The following is a 26514-nucleotide window of genomic DNA, read 5'->3' on the forward strand; positions in this document are numbered from 1 at the left end:
GTAAACACTTTGGCTACAGCTTCTAAAATACAGGCATTATTTAACAAACTACTACTACTACTACTACTACTACTACTACTACTACTACTACAACAACAACAACAACAACAACAACAACAACAACCTGCATTTATATAGTGCCTTTAACATAGTAAAACATCCAAGGCGCCTCATAAGAGGGTTATCAAACAAAATTTGATACCAAGCAACATAAGAAGATATTAGGACAGGTGGTCAAAGTGGTAGGTTTTAAAGAGCATCTTAAAGGAGGAGAGAGAGGTAGAGAGGCGGAGAGGCTTAGGGAGGGAATTCCAGAGCTTCGGGCCAAGGCAGATGAAGGCAGGCCGCCAATGGTGGAGCAATAAAAATCGGGGATGCGCAAGAGGTCAGAATTGGAGGAGCGCAAAGATCTCGGAGGATTGTAGGGCTGGAGGAGGTTATAGAGATAGTGAGGAGCAAGGCCATGGAGGGATTTGAAAACAAGGATGAGAATTTTAAAATCGAAGAGTTACCCAACCGGGAGCCAATGTAGGTCAGCGAGTACAGGGGTGATGGGTGATCGGGACTTGGTGCGAGTTAGGATACAGGCAGCAGTGTTTTGGATGAGCTCAAGTTTACAGAGGGTGGAAGCTAGATAACCTGTAAAAAAGAACTGAAAAACACTTCTTATTTCAAACGCTGGAGCTCAGGTTTGGGTACCTAACAGTTGGTATTTGTTCATGTAAATTGTGGTTCAATCAAAACTGTCATTCAGTCACTTCCTGCTTTCTTAATATGAATGAACTTTCTAAGGCTGAACTACCAGTCTGAAATGGGAAGCTGTAGAAAATCGTAGCTTAGCAAAGCACAGATGGCAACATGCAAGTTATACTTGAGTTGCCCTGGCTGTCAATTGTTTTCTGCCCCCCAGGAGAGCTCTGCGCATGCAGCTCCATTGTCCCTGCAGCTATTTCTAGTGTTAGGAGAGAGCAGGCAGGAGTGTCCTTTTTTTTTGAAATATCAAGAAGACTCTACAGTAAGTTTATAGAGTGCAATGGAGGTCCTGCTTGAGCACTTTTTAACCCAACTTCACATTGTACTGGAGTTAAGCACAAGTGGTGTCGAGACAGCATTCCCAAACTACTTTAGTGTGTTCCAGGTTCGGAATGGGACCGAACTCCGGACTTACGCATTAATGTGCACTAGAAACTGCTTCATATCAACACCAAAGTGTTAGTATAACTGCAGCTTGAGTGATGGTTCATAACTGTCATTTTCACAAGTACATAAGAAGTACTTGGTTGATCTTTTCTCTCTCTCTCTCTCTCTAACTTGTTATGTAAAAATTATGAAAACTGGACCAATTAAATGCTTGTATATATGAAAATAGGCAGCTGGAACATAATCTCCTCCTTCTTCCAGATGTGAACACTGGAAATCAGGCTGACTGTTTTACAGTATAAACAAAAAACAAAATACTACAGATGCTGGAAAAACAAACCCATAAAAGCTGAAATACTCAGCAGGTCAGGCCAGCTTCTGTGGTTAAACAGGGTGTTTCAGGCCTTAAGATCCTTTCCCAGGACTAGGTCAGGACTGATACCTAGGCCTGAGGAAGGGTTTTATGGCCTGAAATGTTAATTGACTCCTGCTTTACAGCTTTATCTGTTTATATTTCCTCTGTTTTACAGTTACTGAATAAGTCAAATTTCATTTTTATTACATGTGATTCCAACATTTTTATTGGTACTTAAGAACACAAGAACATTTTTCCCACCCTATCCCCATATCCCTTGATTCCCTTAGTGTATAAAAATCTATCAATGTCAGTTTTGAATATACTCAATGACTGAGCATCCACAGCCCTCTAGGGTAGAGAATTCCAAAGATTCACAACCCTCTCAGTGAAGAAATTTTTCCTTATCTCAGTCCTAGATAGCCGACCCCTTTTCCTGAGATTATGCTCCTTAGTTCTAGACTCTCCAGCCAGGGGAAACAGCCTCTTGGCATCTACGCTGTCAAGCCCTCTAAGAATTTTATACATTTCAATGAGATCACCTCTCATTCTTCCAAACTCCAGAGAATATAAACCCATTCTACTCAATCTCTCCTCATAGGACAACCCTCTCATCCCAGGAATCAATCTAGTGAACCTTTGTTGCACCCCATCTAGTGCAAGTATATCCTTCCTTAGGTAAGGAGACCAATACTGTACACAGTACTCCAAGTGTGGTCTCACCAAAGCTCTATATAATTGCAGCAAGACTTCCTTACTCTTATTATCCAACCCCCTTGCAATAAAGGCTAACACACATTTGCTTTCCTAATTGCTTGCTATACCTGCATGTTAAATTTCTGTGATTTGTGTACAAGGACACCCAAATCTCTCTGAATAGCAACATTTACTAATCTCTCACCTTTTAAAAAATATTCTGCTTTTCTTTTCTTCCGACCAAGGTGGATAATTTCACATTTCCCCACATTATACTCCTTCTTACCCAATTACTTAACCTATTTATGTCCCTTTGCAACCTCTTTGCGTCCTCCTCACAGCTTACTTTCCCACCCAGCTTTGTATCATTGGCAAACTTGGATACATTACACTCGGTCCCTTCATCTAAGTCATTGATATAGGTTGTAAATAGCTGAGGATAACATTCCACAATTCCATTCATTTTATAATTAGGCTTAAACATTTCAAAGCGCTTCACATACAATGAATTACTTTGAAGTGCAGTCTCTGTTGTAATGTAGATAATCATGTTAGCCATTTTTACAGAGCAAAATCCCACATTGAAATAAATGGCCAAATAGTATGTTTTTTGTGGTATTGATTGAGAGAGGAATGCCGGCCAGGACATCTGGAGAAAACGTTACTCTTGCTTGAATCATACCATCAAGATTTTTTCATTCACCTGAACGACCAGGACAGAATCTGTTTAAAGTCTCATCAGAAGGATGGCACTTCCAACAACGTAATACTCTCTTAGGACTGAGTCATCAGCCTAGATTATTTGCTCAAATTATGGGGCATGCTAATGCTTTTAGGGGTTTTGAAAACACAGAAAATTTCCAATTTAATGAGACCTGCCACAGGAATTCGATTTTGTCAGCAATATTGCTCACTGGCGATATTCAATCATTCCCACACTGTGAAATAGATTTTTTGGGAATTTTATACAAACATTTTAGCTGCAGGACTGATTAGTTCAATCTTTTTTTTAAGTTACAGTACATTTCTTTCAGTCTTGATTATTGATGTTTTACAAGTTATAAGATCAATGAAAACAAAGCGCATTACACGAAATCAGTTCTGGTGCAAATTCAGTCAGTTTACACTTGGTTAAGTAGTTAACATCAGGGATGTGACCATGCATGTATCACTGTCATGGCTTTTAGCCCCAATCTCTTCATTCCAACATAGATCAAACAACAGATAAGCAGCCCAAAGAAATGTAAGTCCTGTTTTACTTATTCTTGACTGGGTAGTGACCTTACTTCTGCCAAAGTCAGGCAACTAAACTAATCAAATTAAGGAGAATCAATGAATTGTCTCTTAGCGGCAAGTCTTATGTGACAGAATAGGGCTGTTGAAATACCACCTACAGTGTCAATTTTAAAATAAAAAAGTATGAAATCTGTAGTTATATACATGGCCATTTTCACCATTACTTATTTTTCACTGCCTGTATTCAGCACTTCATATTGAGTGTGAATAAACTTGGTCTTCCCTGTCAATCATGGTGACATTCATTATGATTGTAACTGATACATAGAATCATAGAAAGGTTATAGTACGGAAGGAGGCCATTCAGCCCATCGAGTCCGCGCCGGCTCTATGCAAGAGCAATCCAACTAGTCCTATTACCCCACCCTATCCCCATAGCGCTGCAATTTTTTTCTTTTCGAGTACTTATCCAGTTCCTTTTTGAAGGCCATGATTGAATCTGCCTCCACCACCCCCTCGGGCAATGCATTCCAGATCCTAATCACATATTGCTTTAGATTTTCTGATCAGCCCTCTAATTGGTCTTTAGTCACGCAGTGCATTATTAGCATCCCCTCTTAGTGTGATGACCACACGCGCGCACACACACACACAGACTTTACCCCATTTACACAGTGTGGAGGTGCTCCCAGTCCATATTGTACTTGGCATTAGGAACTCAGCAGAAAGGGGTGGGAAAATGCTTCTTACAGAGGGTGTTGGATAAGGTTAAAGGGATGTAGGCATTTAAAGGCATTCAAAACGTTAGTAGCCTTTAACAAAAGTTGCAAATATTTTTAATAATTTAGCCTTTGAAAAGTTGCTTGGGTGACAACAATACCTGGCGAAACACAGACTGGCACAATAAATGTGGCTAAGTGATAGAGCAGCACAATATTCTAACACCCCATTTAATGGCTGGCAAAGTGGTGCAGATTGAGGTTTTAGCAAGGAAGGTGGTCCTGTTTTCTATTTCACAGTACCCTTCTCATAAGACAGCATTTACATCATGCCTGGAAAGAGGCAGAAGAAGAAGACTTGAGGGCACCATTGACTGTTGCGGTCAATGGCATTGCCAGCCCTAAGGTGCATGTGTGCCGTAAGGGTCTTTGCAGCAGATGGCACAGCTCTGCAGCTGGCTGATGCAGAGACTAAGAGCTCATCCAAAACTCCACTGTCCATATCCTAACTGGCACCAAGTCCCATTCAGCCATCACCCCTGTGCTCGCTGACCTACATTGGATCCTGGTCCACCGACACCTCGAATTTAAAATCCTCATCCTTGTGTTCAAATCCATCCATGGCCTCGCTATAACCTCCTCCATCCCTACAACCCTCCCAGAATTCTGCATTCCTCCAACTCTGGCATTTTGTGGGTCCTTGACTTTCTTTGCCCTGCCATTTCATGGAAACTAGATAGTAATTGTATCAGATTATAAATTACTAGGAATAAAAACAGAAAATGCTGGAAAACCTCAGCAAGTCAGGCAGCATCTGTGGGGAATGGAATAGAGTTAACGTTTCAGGTCGAAGCCCTTTCATCAGAACTGGAAGGTGTTAAAGAGTTAAACGTTTTTAAGCAAGTACAGAGACTGGGAAAGGGGGGAGGGAGGGGAGGAAAGGAAAGAACAAAAGGGAATGTCTGTGATATGGTGGAGGGCAAGAGTGATTAAATGACAAAAGGGATGATGGTGCAAGGCAAGGAGGGTGGTAATGGCACAAGTTAAGAAACAAAAGATCGGTCTAGAGGAGCTGTAATACAAGTTATACAGGAAGTGCTTGGACATAATTAGAACCATAGAAACCTGGCAGGCGACAAAATAAAACAAAATGGCTACACATCAGTTTCTGCAGAGATCATGTGGTGTTCTCCAGGTGCTAATGGACACACTCCATGCTGATGCAGCATTTACTTCCATGGAATATTGGTGGAAGCCCTTTGGAAGATTTGATGTGGAGATGCCGGTGATGAACTGGGGTTGACAAATGCAAGGAATCTTACAACACCTCACCTGACGAAGGAGAAAGCCTCCGAAAGCTTGTGATTTTCAAATAAAACAGTTGGACTATAACCTGGTGTTGTAAGATTCCTTGCCTTTGGAAGATAATTATTCTTAGTAGGTGAAAGTTGTCTTATAAAGTAATACTGATTCAATGCCAGAAGTAAAAATCTAGTTAATTGAGACCAAATTCAAAGGATGTGACATTCTGATCTTCCAGTCTCAGTTTGGCTCAGTTGGTGGCACTCTTGACTCTAAGCCAGAAGGTTGTGGGTTCCAGCACCATTCTAGGACTTCAGCAACTAATGTAGACTGACACAATAAGAGTGTTGTGTTATTAGAGATGCTACCTGCTACCCTTCAGGTGACATTTTAAACCAGGGCTCTTGCTGGTGATTCCTGTGGATGTTAAAGATCCCATTGCACTATTTCATGGACAGCAGAGAGTTCTCTCAGGATCCTGAGAAATTTTCTATTCCTTAAACTAAAAATGCTGATGGTGGGCAATTCCAGGATTTTGACCCAATGATGATGTAAGAACAATAGTAAAAGTCCACACTAGAATGGTATGTAACTTGGAGGTGAACTTGGAAGTGATGGTGCCCCATAATCTTGCTGCTTTTGTCCTTCTTGGTGGTAGAGGTCACGTGACTGGGAGGTGCTATTCAAGTACCTTGATGAGCTACTGCAGTGCATCCTGTAGATAACATAGTGATGAAGCGGGCAGATATTGAGTCTAGCATCAGGGCACTGGTCAAATGGACTACTCTGACCTGGATTGTGTCCAGCTTCTCAAGTATTGATGCAGCTGCACCTATGCAGGCGAGTGGTGAATATTCTATGCTGCTGCTGCTGACTTGAGCCTTTTTTTAATTCATTCTCAGTATAGGGGCGTCACTGGCATTTATTGCCTGTCCCTAATGCAACTGCTAGGTCACTCCAGACAGCATTTAAGAGTCAACCAGATTGCTATGGGATTAGAGTCACATATAGGCCAGACTAGCTAAGGAGGGCAGGTTTCCTTCCTAGGATGTTATCTAGGCCTTGGTGTATGCTAGTTTGAGCTGCTTCATTATTGGAGGAGCTGTGAACGCGGCTGAACACTGTAGAATCATCAACAGTGATGAAACAGCTAAAGATGGTTGGGCCGATGGTTCTCTAAGGAACACCTATAACAATATCTTCCAGTAACCATGACCATGATCTTCTGCATCAGTTATGACTCCAGCCACTGGAGGATTTTCCCTTGACTCCCACTGGCTTCACTTTTTCTAGGGTTCCTTGGTACCGCACCCAGCTGAATGCTGCTTTGATGCTGAGGGCAGCTACTCTCACCTCGCCTCTGGCATTTAACTCTTACTTTCATGTCTGTATCAAGGCTGTGATGAGGTCAGGAACTGCGTGGCTCTGGCAGACCCAGAACTGAGTATCAGCAAGCAGGTTACTGGTGAGTAGATGTTGCTTGATGGCACTTTTTCCATCACTTTTCTGATGACTGGGAAGAGACTGATAGGGTGGTAAATGTCTGGAAGTCCAATCAACTCTAAACATTGTCGTTGTGCCAAATGTGCCGCTCCACTGTCATAACTGCCATCTCATTGAAACATATAAGATTATGAGGGGGCTTGAGAGAGTAGATGCTGATAGATTGTTTGCCCTGGCTAGAGAGTCTAGAACTAGGGGGCATAATCGCAGGATAAGGGGTCGGTCATTAAAGACTGAGATGAGGAGGAATTTCTTCACGCTGACGGTTGTGAATCTTTGGAATTCTCTACCACAGAGGGCAGTGGATGCTGAGTCATTGAATATATTCAAGGCTGAGATGGATAGATTTTTGGACTCTAGGGGAATCAAGGGATATGGGGATCGGGCAGGAAAGTGGAGTTGAGGTCAAAGATCAGCCATGATCTGATTGAATGGCGGAGCAGGCTCGCGGGGTCATATGGCCTATTCCTGCTCCTATTTCTTATGTTTCTTATAACCTTGTCTGAAGTGCACCAGAAACCCCGCTCTGAGGAAATTCCCAGCCCATGTTAAAAAGGACACCATCTACAATTGGAAATTTGAGAACACTTACAGCTAAATCTTTTTATTTTATTTTACTGCATATGAATTAGTCATTCATAAAACTAATAGCTGAAAGAGTTTCTAAGCTTTACTACACCTAATTAGATCAAATCAATGTTCTAGGTTGTGTCAAAATGTGGAAAATTGTGCTTCAATTAGCTACATGCTGTTTCCTGCTTATCAGGAACGTATTGTTTGCAAGCAAGAAATTCCAATTACATAAAAATTCATAGCACAATATTTTTATTGCTTACAGAGTAGCATTTTAACTAACCGACAACTAGTACCAATATTTTTAATGATAACAGTGTAATATTCATATGAAAGTGCATCTGTGACAATCTCAGCAATGCTAAAATTACTATGTGGAGAGAAGAACTGTTCTGGTTGCTATGCATAACAAGATCATAAGCATGTTCTTTTTTTAATGCATTTACAATGTTGTATTACAATGATGTATTTTTCATTTGCATGGAATTGCAATACACTAACCCATATATGGGCAGACATCCCATATCATGTGTCCCCCATCAGATTTAGTCTCTCCCAGGGTTACTTACAATGGGCGATTAAAGGAGTCACGATGTAAATGTATCGGACTCGACCCCCAATATGGAGGGATTTGTCTGCAGAGATGGCTGGCATGCTATCTGGCATGAAAGCAGACATCAAGAGACACATAGGGAGACAACAGCGCCGAACATCCCTGGTATGAATGTTGCTACGGACATCAAAAGCAACATCTATGGACATCAAAAGCAACATCTATGGCAGTACGATATTATACATGACAAAAGAATGGTGAAAAACACTGCTGTGAAACGCCATGGTACAATGGAACTTATCATGGAGAAATTCAGCAAAACAGCAATAGGTTCTATCTACAAACCAGCAGGTAAACAGCTTGCATGGCTAACTGACTTTCCCGTGCCAGAAAAAACATACTCTGTCATAGGCGTCTTCAACAGCCACAACACCATGTGGGGATACTCCCAACAATGACTGCAATGGGGAAGAAGTTCAGAAGTGGGCAGCAACAACCTTATCTTGCTCTCTGATCCCAAGGACAAATGTACCTTTCAAAATGCACGAGGGAACAAGGGGTACAATCCCAAACTCGTTTTTGTCACCTCCGATAAGGTGGGCAACTTCAGAAGGGAGGTTATGGCAGCAATTCCAAGATGGCAGCGTAGACCAGTGCAAGTGACAATAGAGGTTGCAGTTCAACCCAGGAAAACAACCCACCTGCCAACTTCAGAAAGGCTGGCTGGGAAGGCCTTACCTTTGCATTGGATGAATCCATTTGTAATATTACTCCGACATATGAGCACAATGGAGAATTTGTCTCCTTGATGTTGTAGGCTGCCTAAAAGCATATCCCCAGGATATGTCAGACAATATGGGCATAATTTTAGCTTGGAGCCAGGAAGGGGGCGGGGAGGGGGGGGTCAAATTGCAGACGGGAAACCCGGAAATATGGCGTAAGGACGTCTTTTTTTTTTATGGTTTCCTGCCCGACAGGCTAGCCTGATTGACAGGTTGGTCTCAGTTGGACAGAAGAAGAGCTAGGAAGATGTAAGTGTTCGGGTAAGTCTTAGATTGGATGGATCGGGGTCAGTCATCAGGTGGGAGGGTTTGGGGGTCAGTCACTGAGGGGGGGGTCGCGATCGGGGGTTATCGCGGGGGTTGCGATCGTTGGGGAGGGGGTCGCGATCGTTGGGGTGGGGGTCGCAATCATTGGGGGGGGGGATCACTGCAGGCAGGCTTGTTGGGCCTGGGGGAAGCACTCCTGCTCTTCCGGGCCCAGAAGCTGTGCTATAAAGGCACTTATTTGCTGTTTCGGGCCTTGTCGCCTACTCTCACACAGCATGAAGGAGAAGACCTGGGAATCTTGGCTCCAAAGACTAAAATCACGAAACCTGAAAAAATAGAGGCCCGCAGCCTCCTTGAAAGGTTTTAGTGACCAATCCACCTCCTAAGAGTGAGTTGGTTGCCTGCCCCTCATCCCACCCCTGTGAAAACTGGAAATGGGCAGGTTGGGGGCGGGTTTGAAATTGTTGCAATTTTTAAATTCTCCTGCCCCCAACCCACCCGTTTTTTGGGGGTTCAAACCATGTCCTATGTGTACCTGGACTTTCAGCACAAACAAGCCAACAATATAAGAGACATTTAGACTGTTTGACTCGAATCCCTTCATTGCAGACACCATTAGGCTTGGGGAGTTGCTCATGGAAAAGAGTGGCTGGAGGTAGTTGATTGAAACAACAAACCTGTGCCACAATAGCAAAAAGAAGCATGGGCCACCATTCGCAAGCCAAACCCTCATGGACATCACCACAATCGCTCCCAACCAGGTTGCACAACAACTCATCCTAAATGGCAAACTAGCCCTTGAAGCACTGAAACTGGCAAGACTTTTGAGAAATAGCAAGGTGGTCCAGATCATCTCCTCCCAGCTCCAGAATCGATGTTACTTTGTCGAGATAGATGGTCAGAAAAGTTGGTGGCCTACTTAATGGAATTGATTGCCTCAAGGCTCAGTGCTAGTACCCCTACTATTTAGTGTCTACGCAAATGACCATTCCCCGACATGCGAAAATTCATCGTCGCATAATCAGAAAGATTTAAGGACATGCAGTGCATCCTTACTGACTCCTTGAGTGTGTACTTAGAGAATAATATCGCATATGGCCCCTGAATGTAAACCCTTTCAAGATGCAAGGTAAATCCTTCTATTCTTAATTCCTCCACAGAATGGCGCTGTTACCTCTAATAAAAGGTGTTATAAGAATGCCTGTTATTCTTATTTGCTCTAGATGTGGTGCTGTAACCTGTCTCAACCTGTTACAACAAAGACAGCTGAAAGAAATACCAAGGGCGATTTTAACTCACTCTGCCTGGCAGAAATGGGGCGTTAGTGGAGTTAAAATTGAGGTGGTTGATTTCGCTGTTCCTGCTCTGCTGCATTTTAACCAGGGCCTTCTGCTTGTTGGCCCACAAATAAAGCCAAGATTCCCATCTCCAGTCTGAATACCAATTAGCCTTTCACACCCCGGCAACACATTTTGGGTGCAACACTTCTCTGTGAAAATTTCTTGCAGCTGATTGACTTAAATTTCATAATTGTAAAACAGCGACAAATCAGGATTGAAAGGCCCGATTTTAACCTAACCCACAGGAATGAGACGAATTCGGGTCAGGCGCCCGTTTTACACCCTGTCCGATTTTGCTCCCTATTATAGTCACTGGAAAGTAAAATCGGGTGGCATGCAAATCAGGCATCTTACCCAAATCCGGCCTGTTCCTGTTGGATGGGTTAAGTTAAAATCAGGGCTGAAGGGTTGGGGAATGCACAAATCACAAGTCAGTAAAGTGAATAGAAATACTACTAATGAGGTACAACAAATGAAGCATAAGCAGTCAGCAAAACTACCAGTGAAGGTTCTCCCACAGTGCTGTTAGGGAGTTCCAGGATTTTGATCCACCGATGATGAAGGAATGGCGAAATATTTCCAAGTCGGGATGGTGTGTGACTTGGAGGGGAACGTGCAGATGGTGTTGTTCCCACGTGCCTGCTGCCCTTGTCCTTCTAGGTGGTAGAGGTCGCGGGTTTGAGAGGTGCTGTCGAAGAAGCCTTGGCAAGTAGCTGCAGTGCCTCTTGTAGATGGTACACACTGCAACCACTGTGCACCGGTGGTGAAGGGAGTGAATGTTTAGGGTGGTGGATGGGGTACCAATCAAACAGGCTGCTTTGTCCTGGATGGTGTCGAGCTTCTTGAGTGTTGTTGGAGCTGCACTCATCCACACAAGTGGAGAGTATTCCATCACACTCCTGACTTGTGCCTCGTAGATGGTGGAAAGGCTTTGGGGAGTCAGGAGGTGAGTAACTCGCCGCAGAATACCCAACCTCTGACCTGCTCTTGTAGCCACAGTATTTATGTGGCTGGTCCAGTGACTCCCAGGATGTTGATGGTGGGGGATTCGGTGATGGTAATGCCATTGAATGTCAAGGGGAGGTGGTTAGACTCTCTTTTGTTGGAAATGGTCATTGCCTGGCACTTGTCTGGCGCGAATGTTACTTGCCACTTATGAGCCCAAGCCTGGATGTTGTCCAGGCCTTGCTGCATGCGGGCATGGACTGCTTCATTATCTGAGGGGTTGCGAATGGAACTGAACACCCATCCCCATTTCTGACCTTATGATGGAGGGAAGGTCATTGATGAAGCAGCTGAAGATGGTTGGGCCTAGGACACTACCCTGAGGAACTCCTGCAGCAATGTCCTGGGGCTGAGATGATTGGCCTCCAACAACCACTACCATCTTCCTTTGTGCTAGGTCTGACACCAGCCGCTGGAGAGTTTTCCCCCTGATCCCCATTGACTTCAATTTTACTAAAATGGAGAAGTTAAACCAACAAAATTGCCCCAAATATTTTTTGAAAATCATTTCATCTGCCATATTGCTTTCCCCACCAAGCTGAATATTTGCAACTAACAATAAGGTGTTTAATGTAAAAAAGACATAAAAATATTACGAAATTCATAAAAAAGTGATTAAAAACTTACACCTGCAATAGTTTTTGTTGTCTGAAATGTCTGTAACAACATTTTCTGACAGAGAGCCTATGTGAATAGCCAGTTCATTCAAGTTCTCGGACATATCACTATTAGCTGAAGAGAAACAAACTAGCAGGCTATAGGGTCCAGCATGCACATATGCCTATAACATCCAGAATTCTTTCATGATTAACTGCAAGTGTGCTAGCACTTGCTATTTGTAAGCCAATGGAAAACTATTTAGAAATAAATTCCTTAAGGAAACCATTTTAGGGCAATTAAAACGTTTTTACCAACATTTCTGCCTAAATACACTAAGTACAATTGCAGAGATACTTGGTAAAGAAGGAAAGCTGCAAATAAGAAAAGACTGAACTACATTTCTTGGCCCTTGCTATAAAGAACATACACAAATGGACAGTAAAGAGCTGCTGATCATAGTGCATGCAGAGATTTATTCATTAACTGCAGTATTTATCTATCTCCACTGGATAAGGAAAATATTACTTCCTTCCTTTCCATGAACCAATCAAAAAGCACTTCATTGTCTCTTGGAGATCTTTTAAAATTCTTTCAAAATGCTATCACTGGAGCTGTACACCCCTCCCTCACTTCCACAACTCAGAAACGCTACCTCTTGCAACACAGTAACTCTTAACTCACTGTGAATAACATGACAGAAGATTAGCTAGTGTCCGAGGATTTTTAAAAAACCAAGAGATATTGAGCACATCTGTGAAATTTCTAAAAATACCCCTTTTTCAAAAAAACCAAAAAGTCAAACGTATTATCCAAGTAGAGGTTGGTTATTTCAGGCCTCCTGACCTCTAATTCATTCAAGTGACAGAGAAGAGTTTGTTTATCCCGAAAGCTGCTCTATTGATTTTAATGGAAGCTGAAAAAATAATTTTAATTGTCTATTTGGATCTTTAAGTGTATGCCCAACTACATGTCTTACAAGACACTTTAACGAGATGACAATGGATTCCTAAGCATATAGTGCTTCAAATTATTAGATAGCTGTAGTTCAATTATTGTCGTTAATTAGTTGTTCACAATAGCATTTTCTGAAAAAATTTTATTGTAAAATCATTCATTAAAATACTTAAATTGCAATGTTATGTCACTTAAAAACCAAACTGTGGTAATGCTCCATAATGTATAATGTGGCAGTGACTCTAAATATAGAGAAACTTTGGGTGCAGTAAAGCTGTCTCTTTTGTGTCAATGCAAAGTAGTTTCAGGTGTGCATCAACATAAGGCAGCAATATCACTTGGAAAGAAAGAAGAAAGAACTTGCATTTATATCGTGCCTTTTCACAACCTTAGGACATCCCAAAATGCTTCACAGCCAATGAAGTAAGTCAAATATCAATCTGACTCCTGAACACATTAAATCCATGAGTTGTGAGATTGCCTCCGAGAGCCCTCTCACACTAGGTTGAGTTCACACCATCTACACAATAGCACCAGCCGTATTTCAAAGGTGCCCACGCAGCACTTTATAAAGTTACTTTCAATCACTTTACTGTTAGGAGAAGGTGGATGCTCCAGCCAGTACTCCATTAGCATTAAAAACTAAGCACCCTGGGAGCAGAATTCTCTGCACACTTCCCAGCTTATAATGGCAGTGCTCCTTTGTGTTTGACCTCAATGCAACAAATGGTAATACATAGTAGGCAGTATAACTCCAGTCCTCTGACTGCACATTGCATTTGACAGATACTAGTCTGAGCCTGGTAACTGCTGTATAACTGTGGTCTTAAATAATAAGACCGTAATTCTCAAAATATATTGGTGATTGGACATTATGGGGCTGGTAATGCAGTGCCCCTTGCACTGTTGTGCCTTGGGGGCCTAGTCTTTGGATTGTTTGAGACATAGAAATTACACTGCACCCAGTGGCCCCAGTGCAGTGGGTGTGCACACTTGGAGCCTGTGCACACCCACTGCACAGGCTCCAAGTGTGCTTCCGAATTTATTTAAATGCAAGGGCTTCATCATAATGCAATCAGGAGGTGGGAGCAGTGCCCAATAGATTCAGCACAACTTTAAATCTGTTCATGGGACCTGTTCCCTTCAGTTGACTCCCTGTTGTTAAAGAGACAGTGCTGTATTTCTGAGCAACTGTTTGTTTCTGCACTATTAGAAAGAAAGCAAGATTGCATTTATTCAGCACCGTTCATGACCTCAGGACGTCCCAAAGCGCTTTTTAGCCAAAGAAGTACTTTTTGAATTGTAGTTACTACTGTAATGTAGGAAATTGAATTAAGAATTAATGGAAACATTGGTCTAGCCCAGCAATGTAGAGGGCAACAGGATCCTCACTCATATATACATTCCTTTTTGGGGCCTAGGATTCTGAGTTTCTGTTTTCCATTACCAAGAACAGTCAGATTTATATATAAAATAAAAACAAAAAATGCTGGAAATACTCAGCAAGTCAGGCAGCATCTGTGGAGAAAGAAACAGAGTTAACAATTCAGGTCAAAGACCCTTTGTCAGAACTGGAAAAAGTTGACGATTTAGCAGTTTTTAAGCAAGTATAGAGCCAATCAAAGGTGGAGGGAGGAGGAAGGGGACGGGAGGAAAGACATGAGGGAAGATCTCTGTAAGGGTGGAGGGCAGGAGATTAAATGACAAAAGGGATGCTGGTGCAAGGTAAGGAGGGTGGTAATGGGACAAGTATAGAAACAACATCCACAGTATTTTGCTTTTGATATTTATATTTGAATTGTGCCTCCCTGAAGTACTCTCGATAAACCTTCTTTTTGTCACAATCTCTAGTGCAGATCTTCTAATAATAACGAATTAAACTTTTAACAAGTCAGGTTGAAAGATATAAAAGTGGAAAACTTAATACCGAGTTAAACGAAGAATGGAACCACAGGAGGCAAGATCATTAAATATTTATGAAAGATAATGACTTTCCACATTTATTTGGTAAAGGGCATGCATTTTTTTTTACTTGGAGTACTATCTAAATCGTTTCCTATTCTGACTGTGTTGTCGTTTCAAGATGGCATTTTTGTGCATTGATAAGCATAATCATTCTGTCAGTAATTCAGTTCAACTGGAACTGCCGGTGAATGATGGTCCTGCTTTGGATTCAATGAGCTCATTAAGACCAACTCTGAATGAAACCCCTGATGATACACTTGCACGGAGGTGACTGAAGATTTCACCTGAGCACTTTCAGCATGCTGCGTACAGGCTTTATGCAGCAATGGAACATATGCCTAAAATAACTCCATTACCATATTGTGGATTAGATTTTCCACTGGCTGAGAGGGGTGTGCTTTTGATGGTAGTTATGTTGAATTATTACGATGCTGTAGGGGCTAAATCTCTCAGCAATAAATCTCAACTTTCAATCAATTGATTTAAATAACCAATAACATTCACATATGTTCATGTATTTCTATAATTGTGCAGTCAGTATATCCCAGGGTCTTAGAAATCCAACAAAGGGATAGAAATGTATATTTACTGCTACACACAGTTAGATATGATAGCTGGACTAATAGTGTTAGATAGCTGGAAAGTGCCAGAAGTATGAAGTTGATGGATGCACTCACGTCGACTGTTACTGGCAAAGGAGTAGCAATGGCAGAATTAATTTCTAAATCGTACATAATGTAGGTCAATCAGGACTTGTCTGCCAGTCTAAAGCATTTGAAGTATGACATTTCAGATATAAACGCATAGTTATAAGTGGATCCTGTACATTCTGTTTGGAGTGTATTGCTTCTGCCTGAATTTATGTCCACCTTCAGTTGGTATTCATTGAGATACCACAGCTTCTGACATCCAGTTTATTACAATATTCCTGATATTTTCAATATTGCTGATATTTTCTTCATTGAGTGCTATGACATTATGTGGATCAGTTTCAAATCATTCTAAATTCTGCCATTAACATTGTAATTGGTCAGGGAAGACGCAGATGTGGCAGACTTAATACCATAACAACTCTCATTAAGGTCTAACCTGGGAGTCAGAAAAAACACTGTGTGTAGAAAGTGCAGACATTGAGAAAAAAGGATTACTGACATGGGAACCAATGCTGAAGTGCAAATGCTAAGTGGAAAATTGTGTTTTTCCATGTAAAATCTTCAGTCACATGATACTTGATATTACCCATACTTTAAAAACAACTTCTTCCTGATGTGCTCATAAAGACAATGCAGTGATGCAACATGCACAAGAGCATGGAACAAGAAAAGGCCATTTGACCCATGGTACCAACTTCTTCCATAGACCATGTGCAATCTGCCCTAACATGGTCACTATTCCATTTATTTAATCTCCTGAGCCAAAGTTCTGCAAAGTGTCTTCCTGACACACAAGGGGAATCAAATAAAATGACACCACATCAATCCACTTCCACAATTTAACCCAGGCTGGCTGCTTTCCACAGAAGACTTTTCCTTGGTCATTTACAGAAACACAAGAGCACATAGAAAATCCCTTCATTTCATTACTGACCCCATATTTATTCAATTCTTTTCTTTGGAACCAGTTAATCAGCATGGCATTATTTGCCTTTGTTAGGAGTCTGTTCCACACATCCACTATTTTTGCTTGACACTTAACGGGGGTGAAATTGGTCTTCAGCGAAAGTGCGAATTGGGCAATAGCGAACCAGCAGCCCATTTTACATCACAACCAATTTTGTTTTTCATTGACATCAATGGACATGAAAATCAGGCGAGGTGCATAATGTGCTGCTGATTCGCTGTCGTCCTTGTCGCGCTTTTGCCCCCAATTTTACCCCCATCAATAATGCATTCATATCCTTTCATTCTACATTAGCATATCGAGTGATATAACTTGCCTGCACCCATACTATTTATGTCTTTCAGAATTTTAAAGACTTGGGAGTAGATTTTTTGTGCGGGTTCTTCTGATCTGCCAGCGTAATTTCGGTGGATGATCAGCACAAACCCCCAAAAAATGGCATAAACGGTTATGCCGTTTCCACCAAAATTACAATGGACAATCACGAGAATCCCTGTGAGGATTCCAGGTGTTGGACTTTTCTTTAATGGAAGTAAGTTCAGTTCTGTTACTCTCTCGTCATCACTTTAAGTCTACAGTCCTAAAATCATCTTCATTGTTTCTCCCTGGACCTTCTCCAATGAAATAATAAAGCAGAAATTACTTTCAGATTAATATTATTATTTCAATCTATTGTGATCTATTCATGTCCCTGAGAGCCTTTTAACATATGTTAATCCTTAAATGATAATTAAACAATTAAAAGTGTTCCTCTCATTTGCAAAACTATTTTCAAGTCCGGAGATGTGCAGTTGAACTAAAAAGGCAAGACAATTACAGCACAATGAGCATCAGGTATTCTAACGTTTTGTTGCCATGCTTCTTGGGTATAAATTTAAGAATAAATGAACAAAACGATAATCCTACTCCCTGTAACAGTAACTGCATGAAAATCTAATCAGCAGGTAAGTTTAGTGTTTTATAGCCAATCAACTAGCCAAAGCTAAAAATCCAATTAACTGGGTGCATCATATTTAAAAGAAAGTTCTCTGATACTAGGTTAAACATGGTGCTTTCGACACACAATAATACAATGTCACCTGGCAGCTCCTGGCCTACAGCCTTTCCAGACATTCCTGGGGCAAGAATCGGATGTGCATTATGCATGAAAATATATTGGAAAAATGACATAACATATATGTTGAAGACAGGAGTCCAATAACTCCAGGGTTGAAACTATTAAAGAAATAGGTGGGAAGTGAGTATAAGAAATTGCAGTAAAAGTGTTTTTTGCTACATTGCAAAATAAAACATCTAATGGTGACTTATTCTTTGAGGTTTGAAGTATGTTGTCAATGAAGAGTATCAGCATTTTATAACTATATCTAACAATTCAGTAGAGATTTGGTCAGAAGTAGGAGTGCAGCCTCTTTCATTTCTTTGCCCTGATAGAATTCCCAAGTTAATTCTCTTTAAAGGTTCATAATTGATAGAGCAATCACAGAGGTCCTCCTTAGCTGCTATTTAACAATTTAAAAGAGAAACTGTTTTAATGTCTCAAATAGACTTCCTTCCTTACACAGCATCACAGTCCTTACTAGTCATTGTGTAATGTAGTTTCTCTTTCTCTGCAGTAATTTAGGTCTTTATTTGCCTGACCCACTTTTACAAACTTTTTTCATGTAGCATAAAGTGAGTCTCCCAGAAATCATTGCAGATTTTGGTCAATTTTAAGTGGCTAGCTAGAATGTCCCCTTTTTCCACTTGAAGAAGCTTAAAACAATTATTGATACTGCTGCAACAACTATCAACGGTCGTTCTGAATATTACACTGCAATGATGATATTAATATCAAAGAGGATTGCATTTTGTTTCCTAATCAGCCAATATTCCTGTGGCGTTGAATATAAAAAAACAACTTTTTCCCTGGCTCTGTACTCGCTTATTAACTGTTAAATCTCTAACTTCTTCCACTTCTGATGAAAGGTCATCGACCTGAAACGTTAACTCTGTTTCTCTCTCTGCAGATGCTGCCTGACCTGCTGAGTATTTCCAGCATTTTCGGCTTTTATATTACATAAAAAAACACTCCACCACTGCAATTCCATAGCTATGAATGCACAATCTCTTGATGAATAATCTGTTAATGGCAGAAGCCTAGCTTCTGGCACTCCTTGTTGGTTTGTACATGGAGATCAGACCAGCAGATGGAATTGGGATGCTGGAGGTAAACATTCCTATTGATGTAATTACTTGACATGCTGATAGAAGCATGTGTTACAAAAGGAAATGAGTAGGAATTCTAACTGAAGCATTTTCAGTTACTTATTATGAATATACAGTGGAAGAAATTTCTATTAATCTCTCAGAACAAAGGATGCTTCTGGGCATTTAAGATGCAATAACGCTTCTTTGTATTAATTGGGATGCTGGTTGCATGCTCTGCAAGATCACTTGTAGGAAGATGATTAACTATAGATTGTTTTGAGTGCTTGGGGCTATGGCACTCCAGTTTGCCAATAACAGCAATTTTTAAATCTTATCTAAAATTCTACACAACTTTCATAAAGTGCCTCATTGTCTTTAACTTATGTGCACCTGCTAGATAATCCCCTTCATCTTTTTAAAATCTTTTTTCACCATGACTGACAGACTGGTAATTGATTTCAAACAATGTATAATGTATCAACAATTTTATCCTCATTACTTAGTAATTTTCCAAAGCTAAATAGCATAATAGTGATTACAACTGTATGGGTAGTAAATTGGAATTTCAGTTTCCAGCTTTGTTAATGGACAGGATTATCATCACTTCTAAAGCAATTGATTGTTTCAGTACAGTTTTATTGTAGACAAAGGCGGTCTACCATTGAAGAACATCCATTTACTGCAAAGGCAACAATAGAACTCCTGCAGGTTTTAGATAAACTATTTGCAATATAACTTAGAGTCAGATCATTTTTTAAAACTTATTCCATTGTGAGCTCAGTTGTGCAGGTTGAGTTACTGGGGTAAAAGTTAGTATGTGTTGTGCTGTTTTTTGAGCGCAAAACAAGCACAAAGATGACAAATTTAATGGGTGGGCCCGCGTTCAATCTGCATGTGCATTTGGGCCACAGTTAAATTCATCGGGCCCATATTTTAGGCACCCCTGGCGGCCACCTAAATCACGCGTTAGGCCCCTTGCACATGTTAATGAGGGGCCTAATGCCTGTTAAAGGACCCGTCTGTGAAATTGGTTACCAATGAGCGAATCAGGAGCAGGGCCTGCGCCATTCAGACTCTGCAGCGGCCGTCACCAATACATTGCTGTGAAACCATGAGGATCAAGAGCGCTACCCCGACTCCACAAATATCCCCCTCCCCCATTGCCAATCTACCCCCCTCAGGCCTTACCTTTGGGCTGTGGCTCAATATTTTGTTCAACAACAACAACTTGCATTTATATAGCGCCTTTAATGTAGTAAAACGTCACAAGACACTTCACAGGAGCAACTTTGAAACAAAATTTGACACCAAGCCACATATTAGGACTGGTGACCAAAAGCTTGGTCAAAAAGGTAGATTTTAAAGAACATCTTAATGGAGGAAAGGTGGCGAGGTGGAGAGGTTTAGGGAGGGAATTCCAGAAAAATATGGAACGCTTCACAGATTTGCGTGTTCAAATGGGCTATGGAGGCCGCCAGCTCGCCCAGTGGGCGCGCAATGCGGCCACATCGCAGCCTCCGCGCCCAAAACTGGCCGCTGATGAATTTCTACCTCACTATTTCTGAAGGAAGTCTCCCTATAAGCATAAACGCAGCTAGACCCCCAGCGGCTTAGTGGTTAAGTGCATTCGCTGCACTATGTGTTACTGAGCCATAGAACCCAGCCATGCATCGTGCATAATACCTGGTATGACTTGAGGAGAAGCCCTGGCAGATTTTCCTTTCCCTTGCCCAAGGTGCTATGTCCAATTGATCATTGCCCTGACTGAGATCTACTAATTCTGTACTGGCTGCAGGTCAATCCAGAATCTACCTGGTCTTTTCATGTATGGATCACGTGACAACTCCCCAGTCAACATTTCACTACTCGTAAGATATAAAACCTGATGTCAACGAATAGCAATTTGATCCTTAAAATACATAGCTGATGATAAAAGTGTTTCAAAAGTATGCATCTGAGATCCAGGCAAGAACCATACCGAGCAGCAAAGTCAAATAAACTTTGACCCAGAAAGTTTTTTAAAAATCGAACAATCAACATTTAATTTAAAATAAAATAATGTTCAGCAACACTGGTGGCAAAATTTCCAGATACAGCACATCTTTATCAGTGGTGTATGAAGTGACCTGTGGGGCTTGAGCTTTGGATACAAAGGTAAGAATACTACCAACTGAGCTAAGCTGACCCTTGAAAGAAAGAATAGATGGAGATGGTGAGAAGGGAGGAAAGTAGATTGAAATCAATCAAGAAAGGAGCAGGTTGTTGGGCTAATAACCTTCTCCTGTTCCTAACGTTTCCTATGTTCCTACTCTCTGACACTTGTCTTCAGTAAAATCAATGAAATATATTGGAAATTTGACCACCTGCTAACTCTCAAAATGGGATAAACTCAGATGTGTTGACGTCTGCATCGGAAACCACAGGTTCAATATATCACACAATGACTTAAAACACTTCAGATGCAGCTGCATAAACATGAAGCTGTTCTGAGATACCAAATGGAAAAGCAGATCTCTGGAAGACAACTTCAAGTCAAGATAAAATTTCAAAAAGGCTGGGTTTTAAGATTTTGCTGTGAGATATAACATGATCAAGCTTCGATAAAACGTGAAGACTTCTGGTGGGTGGGTGATTTAACTGGAGACACAATAAATTCAACAGTTCTGTCTGGAAAGTCTAGCTGTGGTAACTCCTGGGAGAATATATTACTTGTCTCAGATTCCAGGACAAATCTGTTGTGCTCGAATGTCAAGCACTGAATGCAAAAATATACTGTATGCTTGCAGCCCAATGACAAAATCTGCCAAATAATTGGCATCTCCTGAACATCAATTAGGCATCCAGCTATTTAAAAAAGATGTTAATAAAAAGGAATGCATGCTGAACTTTGCAAAGAACTGAATGCCAGTTAACATTAGAAAAAAACACATGTTGGTCCATGACAATCCCTAAGGGAGCATCTTTATTCCTGCTACCAGCTCATATCACAAGCAGACTAGACTCACATCTAAACTTATTGTACTGCAATTCTCCATTGTATTTAAGGTAAAGTACTCCATTTTTGTAGCTGCAAAGTGAGCTAATTTCATTTGAAAAAATACAAATTACAATGATGGAATGACTAAATAATAGGATATTTAACAGAAAAGCAATAAAGTATGCTTTGATCCTTTATTTTGGGATATTATTCTGGATGGCTTTTCACAAACCTATAGCTCGGTATCACTGCATGGCTGGACTACAGAGAAATGCAAGACGCCAAGAATATTTTTATTTCAGACTGAAAACTTATCATTTTTAAACACACATTTCATCAAATTCAACTGGATCACCAGATCAATACAGAAGTTAATGGGGCAGAAATTGCTCAGAGCGGCAAACCAAAGTGCTCGCTGCTCCATAGATTTAGACTAACACACTAACTTCCCACGGCCTTTTCTTTGGCCACTTCCTCGAATAGTTCGCGGAGAAGAGCCCAGAGTCAGTTCAGGCAAAGCTAGGACCCTGGGAGAAGCAACAGGATCACACTCTTCCCTCGACCAATCAGATCACAGCATTATTGACACGCTGCAAAACTCTCTGCAGGCTTAAAACCAGGAAGAAAAAGGTACAACCTTAAAAAATCTTTGTAAAAATAGTTATAGACAGCGAAGAAAAAAGAGGGTAAGAAATAATTGAATTAAATAAAAGAAACAGAAGGGAAAAGTAAAAAAACTATTAAAATAAGGAGTAATGAGACTTCACATTTTTAAAGTAAATTATTAGTTATTTGGCAGTCATTAAGACTTAGTTAAAACTTAGTTTAGACCTAGTATTTTTAAGCATACCTGTTTTGTGGCGTAATTAGTTACTTTCCAGCTCGGCAAATAAACAAGTTTGGACTTTTTCAATGATTTCTCTGATAGCAGCTTGCAATATACCTTTAATTCGAAGTTGTTATATCGCCAGAGAACCAGTAGGAGCAAGTTCGGGATTTCTGCATTTCACATGCCATGATGATAACAGGTTTAGTAAATGCCAGCTCTCCTGGTAATCTACGTTTATACTGCAGTCACTGGTGTAAGGCCAGTAGCTAAGAACTGATTGTATAAGTGAAACTTTGCATTTGATATTTTGGCATAGTTTGATGCTTAGTTGTGGCCCCACAGGTATGATGAGCCGAATGACCTCCATCTGTGCTGTACGATTCTATTGATACCATACTACTTTAGGAACGATGTCAAAGCTATGGAGATGAGATTTGCTTGGATGATATTAGGGATGAGAGGCTTTAGTAATGAGGAGAGACAAAAAGAAACTGGGGCTCTTTTCACTAGAACAGAGAAAAGCTTTCAAAATTATGAGAATTTTGTAAGATAAATTGGGAAAAGCGTTCTGCTTGTTGGTGAATTGGTAACTGGAGGACATAACTTTAAGTTCATCACCAAAAAAACAAAGGAAGAAATCAGGAAAATGTCAGTGTTTTACACTGAAGATTGCTTTGACATGGAATACCCTACCAAAAGATGGTGGAAGCAGAATCCATAATAAGGCCATAATATGATGGATTTTAAAAAACATGTAAGCTGAGAAATTCTGGTTTAAAACATAAATCATCAAATCCAAATTTTCTCAAATTCTTCCTAAATCTTATCATTTTTAGTTGCAAAATAATGGACTCCAATGGAAATCCATCCTGTTGACTCAAATGTGTAGATTATTATTTTTTTCCTCAGAGCTTGCATAACAATCCCGGTGTCATAGATCTGAATGGATATAGTGCAGTTACAATGCATATCACATGTCACAGTGAAGCACTTTCTACATTACAGTGATACAAGATGAGCAGTATAACTGTGGTCTGAAAGAATCAATTCCTGCAGCCATTTGAAATGCTTGAGAATTATATGAGGCAAAGACTTTTCAAATAATACTATCTCTTTTTTTAAGAATAATGCATTTCGTTAGTTACCTTCTTGCTAAGAATTTTGTATCTTCTAATAACAAAATTTAAAGCACGTTAACTTAGAACAAAGACCAAATTAAATAAGACCAAAGTATGTTACAATATTAGGCTGCCAAATGCACACATAGCCAAGGTATATTTTATACAGCCACTGAAATATTTTTTGTTCATTTTAAACTGAAATAATAGAAGCTAAAATAAACATACAACAGTTGAAAAAATAAGTCATTCATTGAGTGGCCGATTGGATTCAATTTAATACGTGAGAAAAACAGGTACTCTCCCAACACTCCCAAACAAGGCAAATTTGGAAGTTGCCATAGAAACATCTTTATAGAAAATAGTAGGCCGAATGTTTCAGCTGGGTTGTATGGGGAGGAAATCACCTTAGGTCACCCTCTACTTTGGCTTTGTACGAATTACAGTATAATGGCATTTTGAATTCTTTTAAGTTTGCCTTGAGCTTGCTTGTGTCCTGCGATTGCTCAGGATGGAAGGTGACTTTCTATAACTTTCTAAGTCTGTGAGAACTGAAACCGCTGCATTAGCGATCGTTTTGTGACTCTTTAATGACAGAGTGATGCTGTAAAGAGTTTACACTTAGGTCTTCAGAATAAAGGATAATCCAGCCTTCAATATACTTCCATACCTGAAAAATAGAAAGTGATGACTGTGCAATGCTCATTGATGCATTTCATCTACTTGAAGTTATGTACTGACTGTAGAGTGTATGCAGTTCAATGAATACCTGACCTGTGCCAAAATCCATTTGAGAAGTTTGGCTAAAGGAAGAGATAACAAGACGACTTGAATTGTGTCGCACAGCTTTTCTTATTATGCAGTAGTACTCTCGTGAGTCAGTGAAGAGGAGGAATGGTGACATATTGAATGCTGACTGATGAGCTTGGTCCCTTACAGATAACAAAAGCCTACTTAAAATGACCACTTCAGCACTTAGAGAGAAGATAGAGCCTGATTAGGGAGCGATTTGCACACCAACCCTTGTGTTCATCACAATTATGGAACTAGTGGTTCTTTGGGACCGACTCATTTATCAAATCTGTCAAGATGATGGAATGAGGCACATTGTTAGTGGTCTGAAAGAATCAATTCCTGCAGCCATTTGAAATGCTTGAGAATTATATGAGGCAAAGACTTTTCAAATAATATTATCTCTTTTTTTTAGAATAATGCATTTCGTTAGTTACCTTCTTGCTAAGAATTTTGTATCTTCTAATAACAAAATTTAAAGCACGTTAACTTAGAACAAAGACCAAATTAAATAAGACCAAAGTCTATTACAATGTTAGGCTGCCAAATGCACACATAGCCAAGATATATTTTATACAGCCACTGAAATATTTTTTGTTCATTTTAAACTGAGATAATAGAAGCTAAAATAAACATACAACAGTTGAAAAAATAAGTCATTCATTGAGTGGCCGATTGGATTCAATTTAATACGTGAGAAAAACAGGTACTCTCCCAACACTCCCAAACAAGGCAAATTTGGAAGTTGCCATAGAAACATCTTTATAGAAAATAGTAGGCCGAATGTTTCAGCCTGTACCATCTAATTCTGCACAGACTGTTTACCATTCAAATAAAAGAATCAAATTCTGTGAGGTTGGTACTGTTTGAAATATCAACACCAGAATGCTCTCTTAATTTTTTTAATCAGTAGAGGGTAAATGAAATAGTCCACAAGTTAATGAGCAATATGACACAAGACAATAAAGTTGTTTTTGACAAACAAAAAACTATTTACTTTGGAAATATTCTTGAGTAAAGTTATTTCAAATTTTGTGAGGTCTATCATTTTTAGTTTAAACTATAGTTGAATACATTGGGTTGTTATCGAACTGGAAAGAGGCAGCTTAATCAGTGAGGAACAAATGCTGAGTCATGGCAAAGGATTTCAAGCTTTCGTAATTAATTTTTCCCCCCAAAATGTTAACATATTTTCTGACAGCACTTCAGTGTGTTCGAATTATTCATTGAGCTATGTCTGCAATGTAATTTTGTTAGACTGTATTAAGACCAGCTATTGTCCAGTGTTTGCTGCACCAAATCCGTGTGATTAATGTATCTCACTCTTTGTGGAGAAAAATGATGATCTCAATACAGAGGAAGTCCATGTTAGTTTTCAGCTCCGGACCGCCGGAATATCGGGTAGCCCAATGCAGAAAGGTAGGTCTGTGTGAGTGGAGGATGGGGGGGGGGGGGGGGCAAGGGAGGACCGCCAGCTGCTCCTGGGTGGAGTTTGCACAGCACACACTCTGTCCAGCACTCTTCCTAAAAGTGCAAATGGGGTCCTATCTACATCATAGGACCCAATTTTCATTTTAAGTGGGCCTACCATCTGACTCAGGTGCATGCTCCGGCCGTCCAATAGTAGGCCCGGGGGAAGATTACGGTGGCCACGGCGACAGCGGGAGGCCTTAAAATCTAACCCAGTGAATCACACTTAGCAGCAGGGGCACTGACTGATTTTTTTCCCCTTCATAGCCTGGGAGCACTGATGTCAATTTGAAATCAGCTAACTGAGCACCAACCGGGATCAAACCTAATCTGAACGGCTGTGTAGCAGAATAAGAAGCGCATCTACCCACCAAACCATAGAGTGGGGATCTATTAATTATTTTTTTCTGTGATAATACAATGACATTTTTAGGCAATTAAAGCAGTAAATAATAACTGACAAGCCTCCACTTTATCTGATTTAACTTTGTTGTAGTCTCATGAGATAAATTTGATGTTTCACTGTGAATA

This window comes from Heptranchias perlo, chromosome 24, assembly GCF_035084215.1.
Source record: "Heptranchias perlo isolate sHepPer1 chromosome 24, sHepPer1.hap1, whole genome shotgun sequence".
Lineage (NCBI taxonomy): Eukaryota > Metazoa > Chordata > Chondrichthyes > Hexanchiformes > Hexanchidae > Heptranchias > Heptranchias perlo.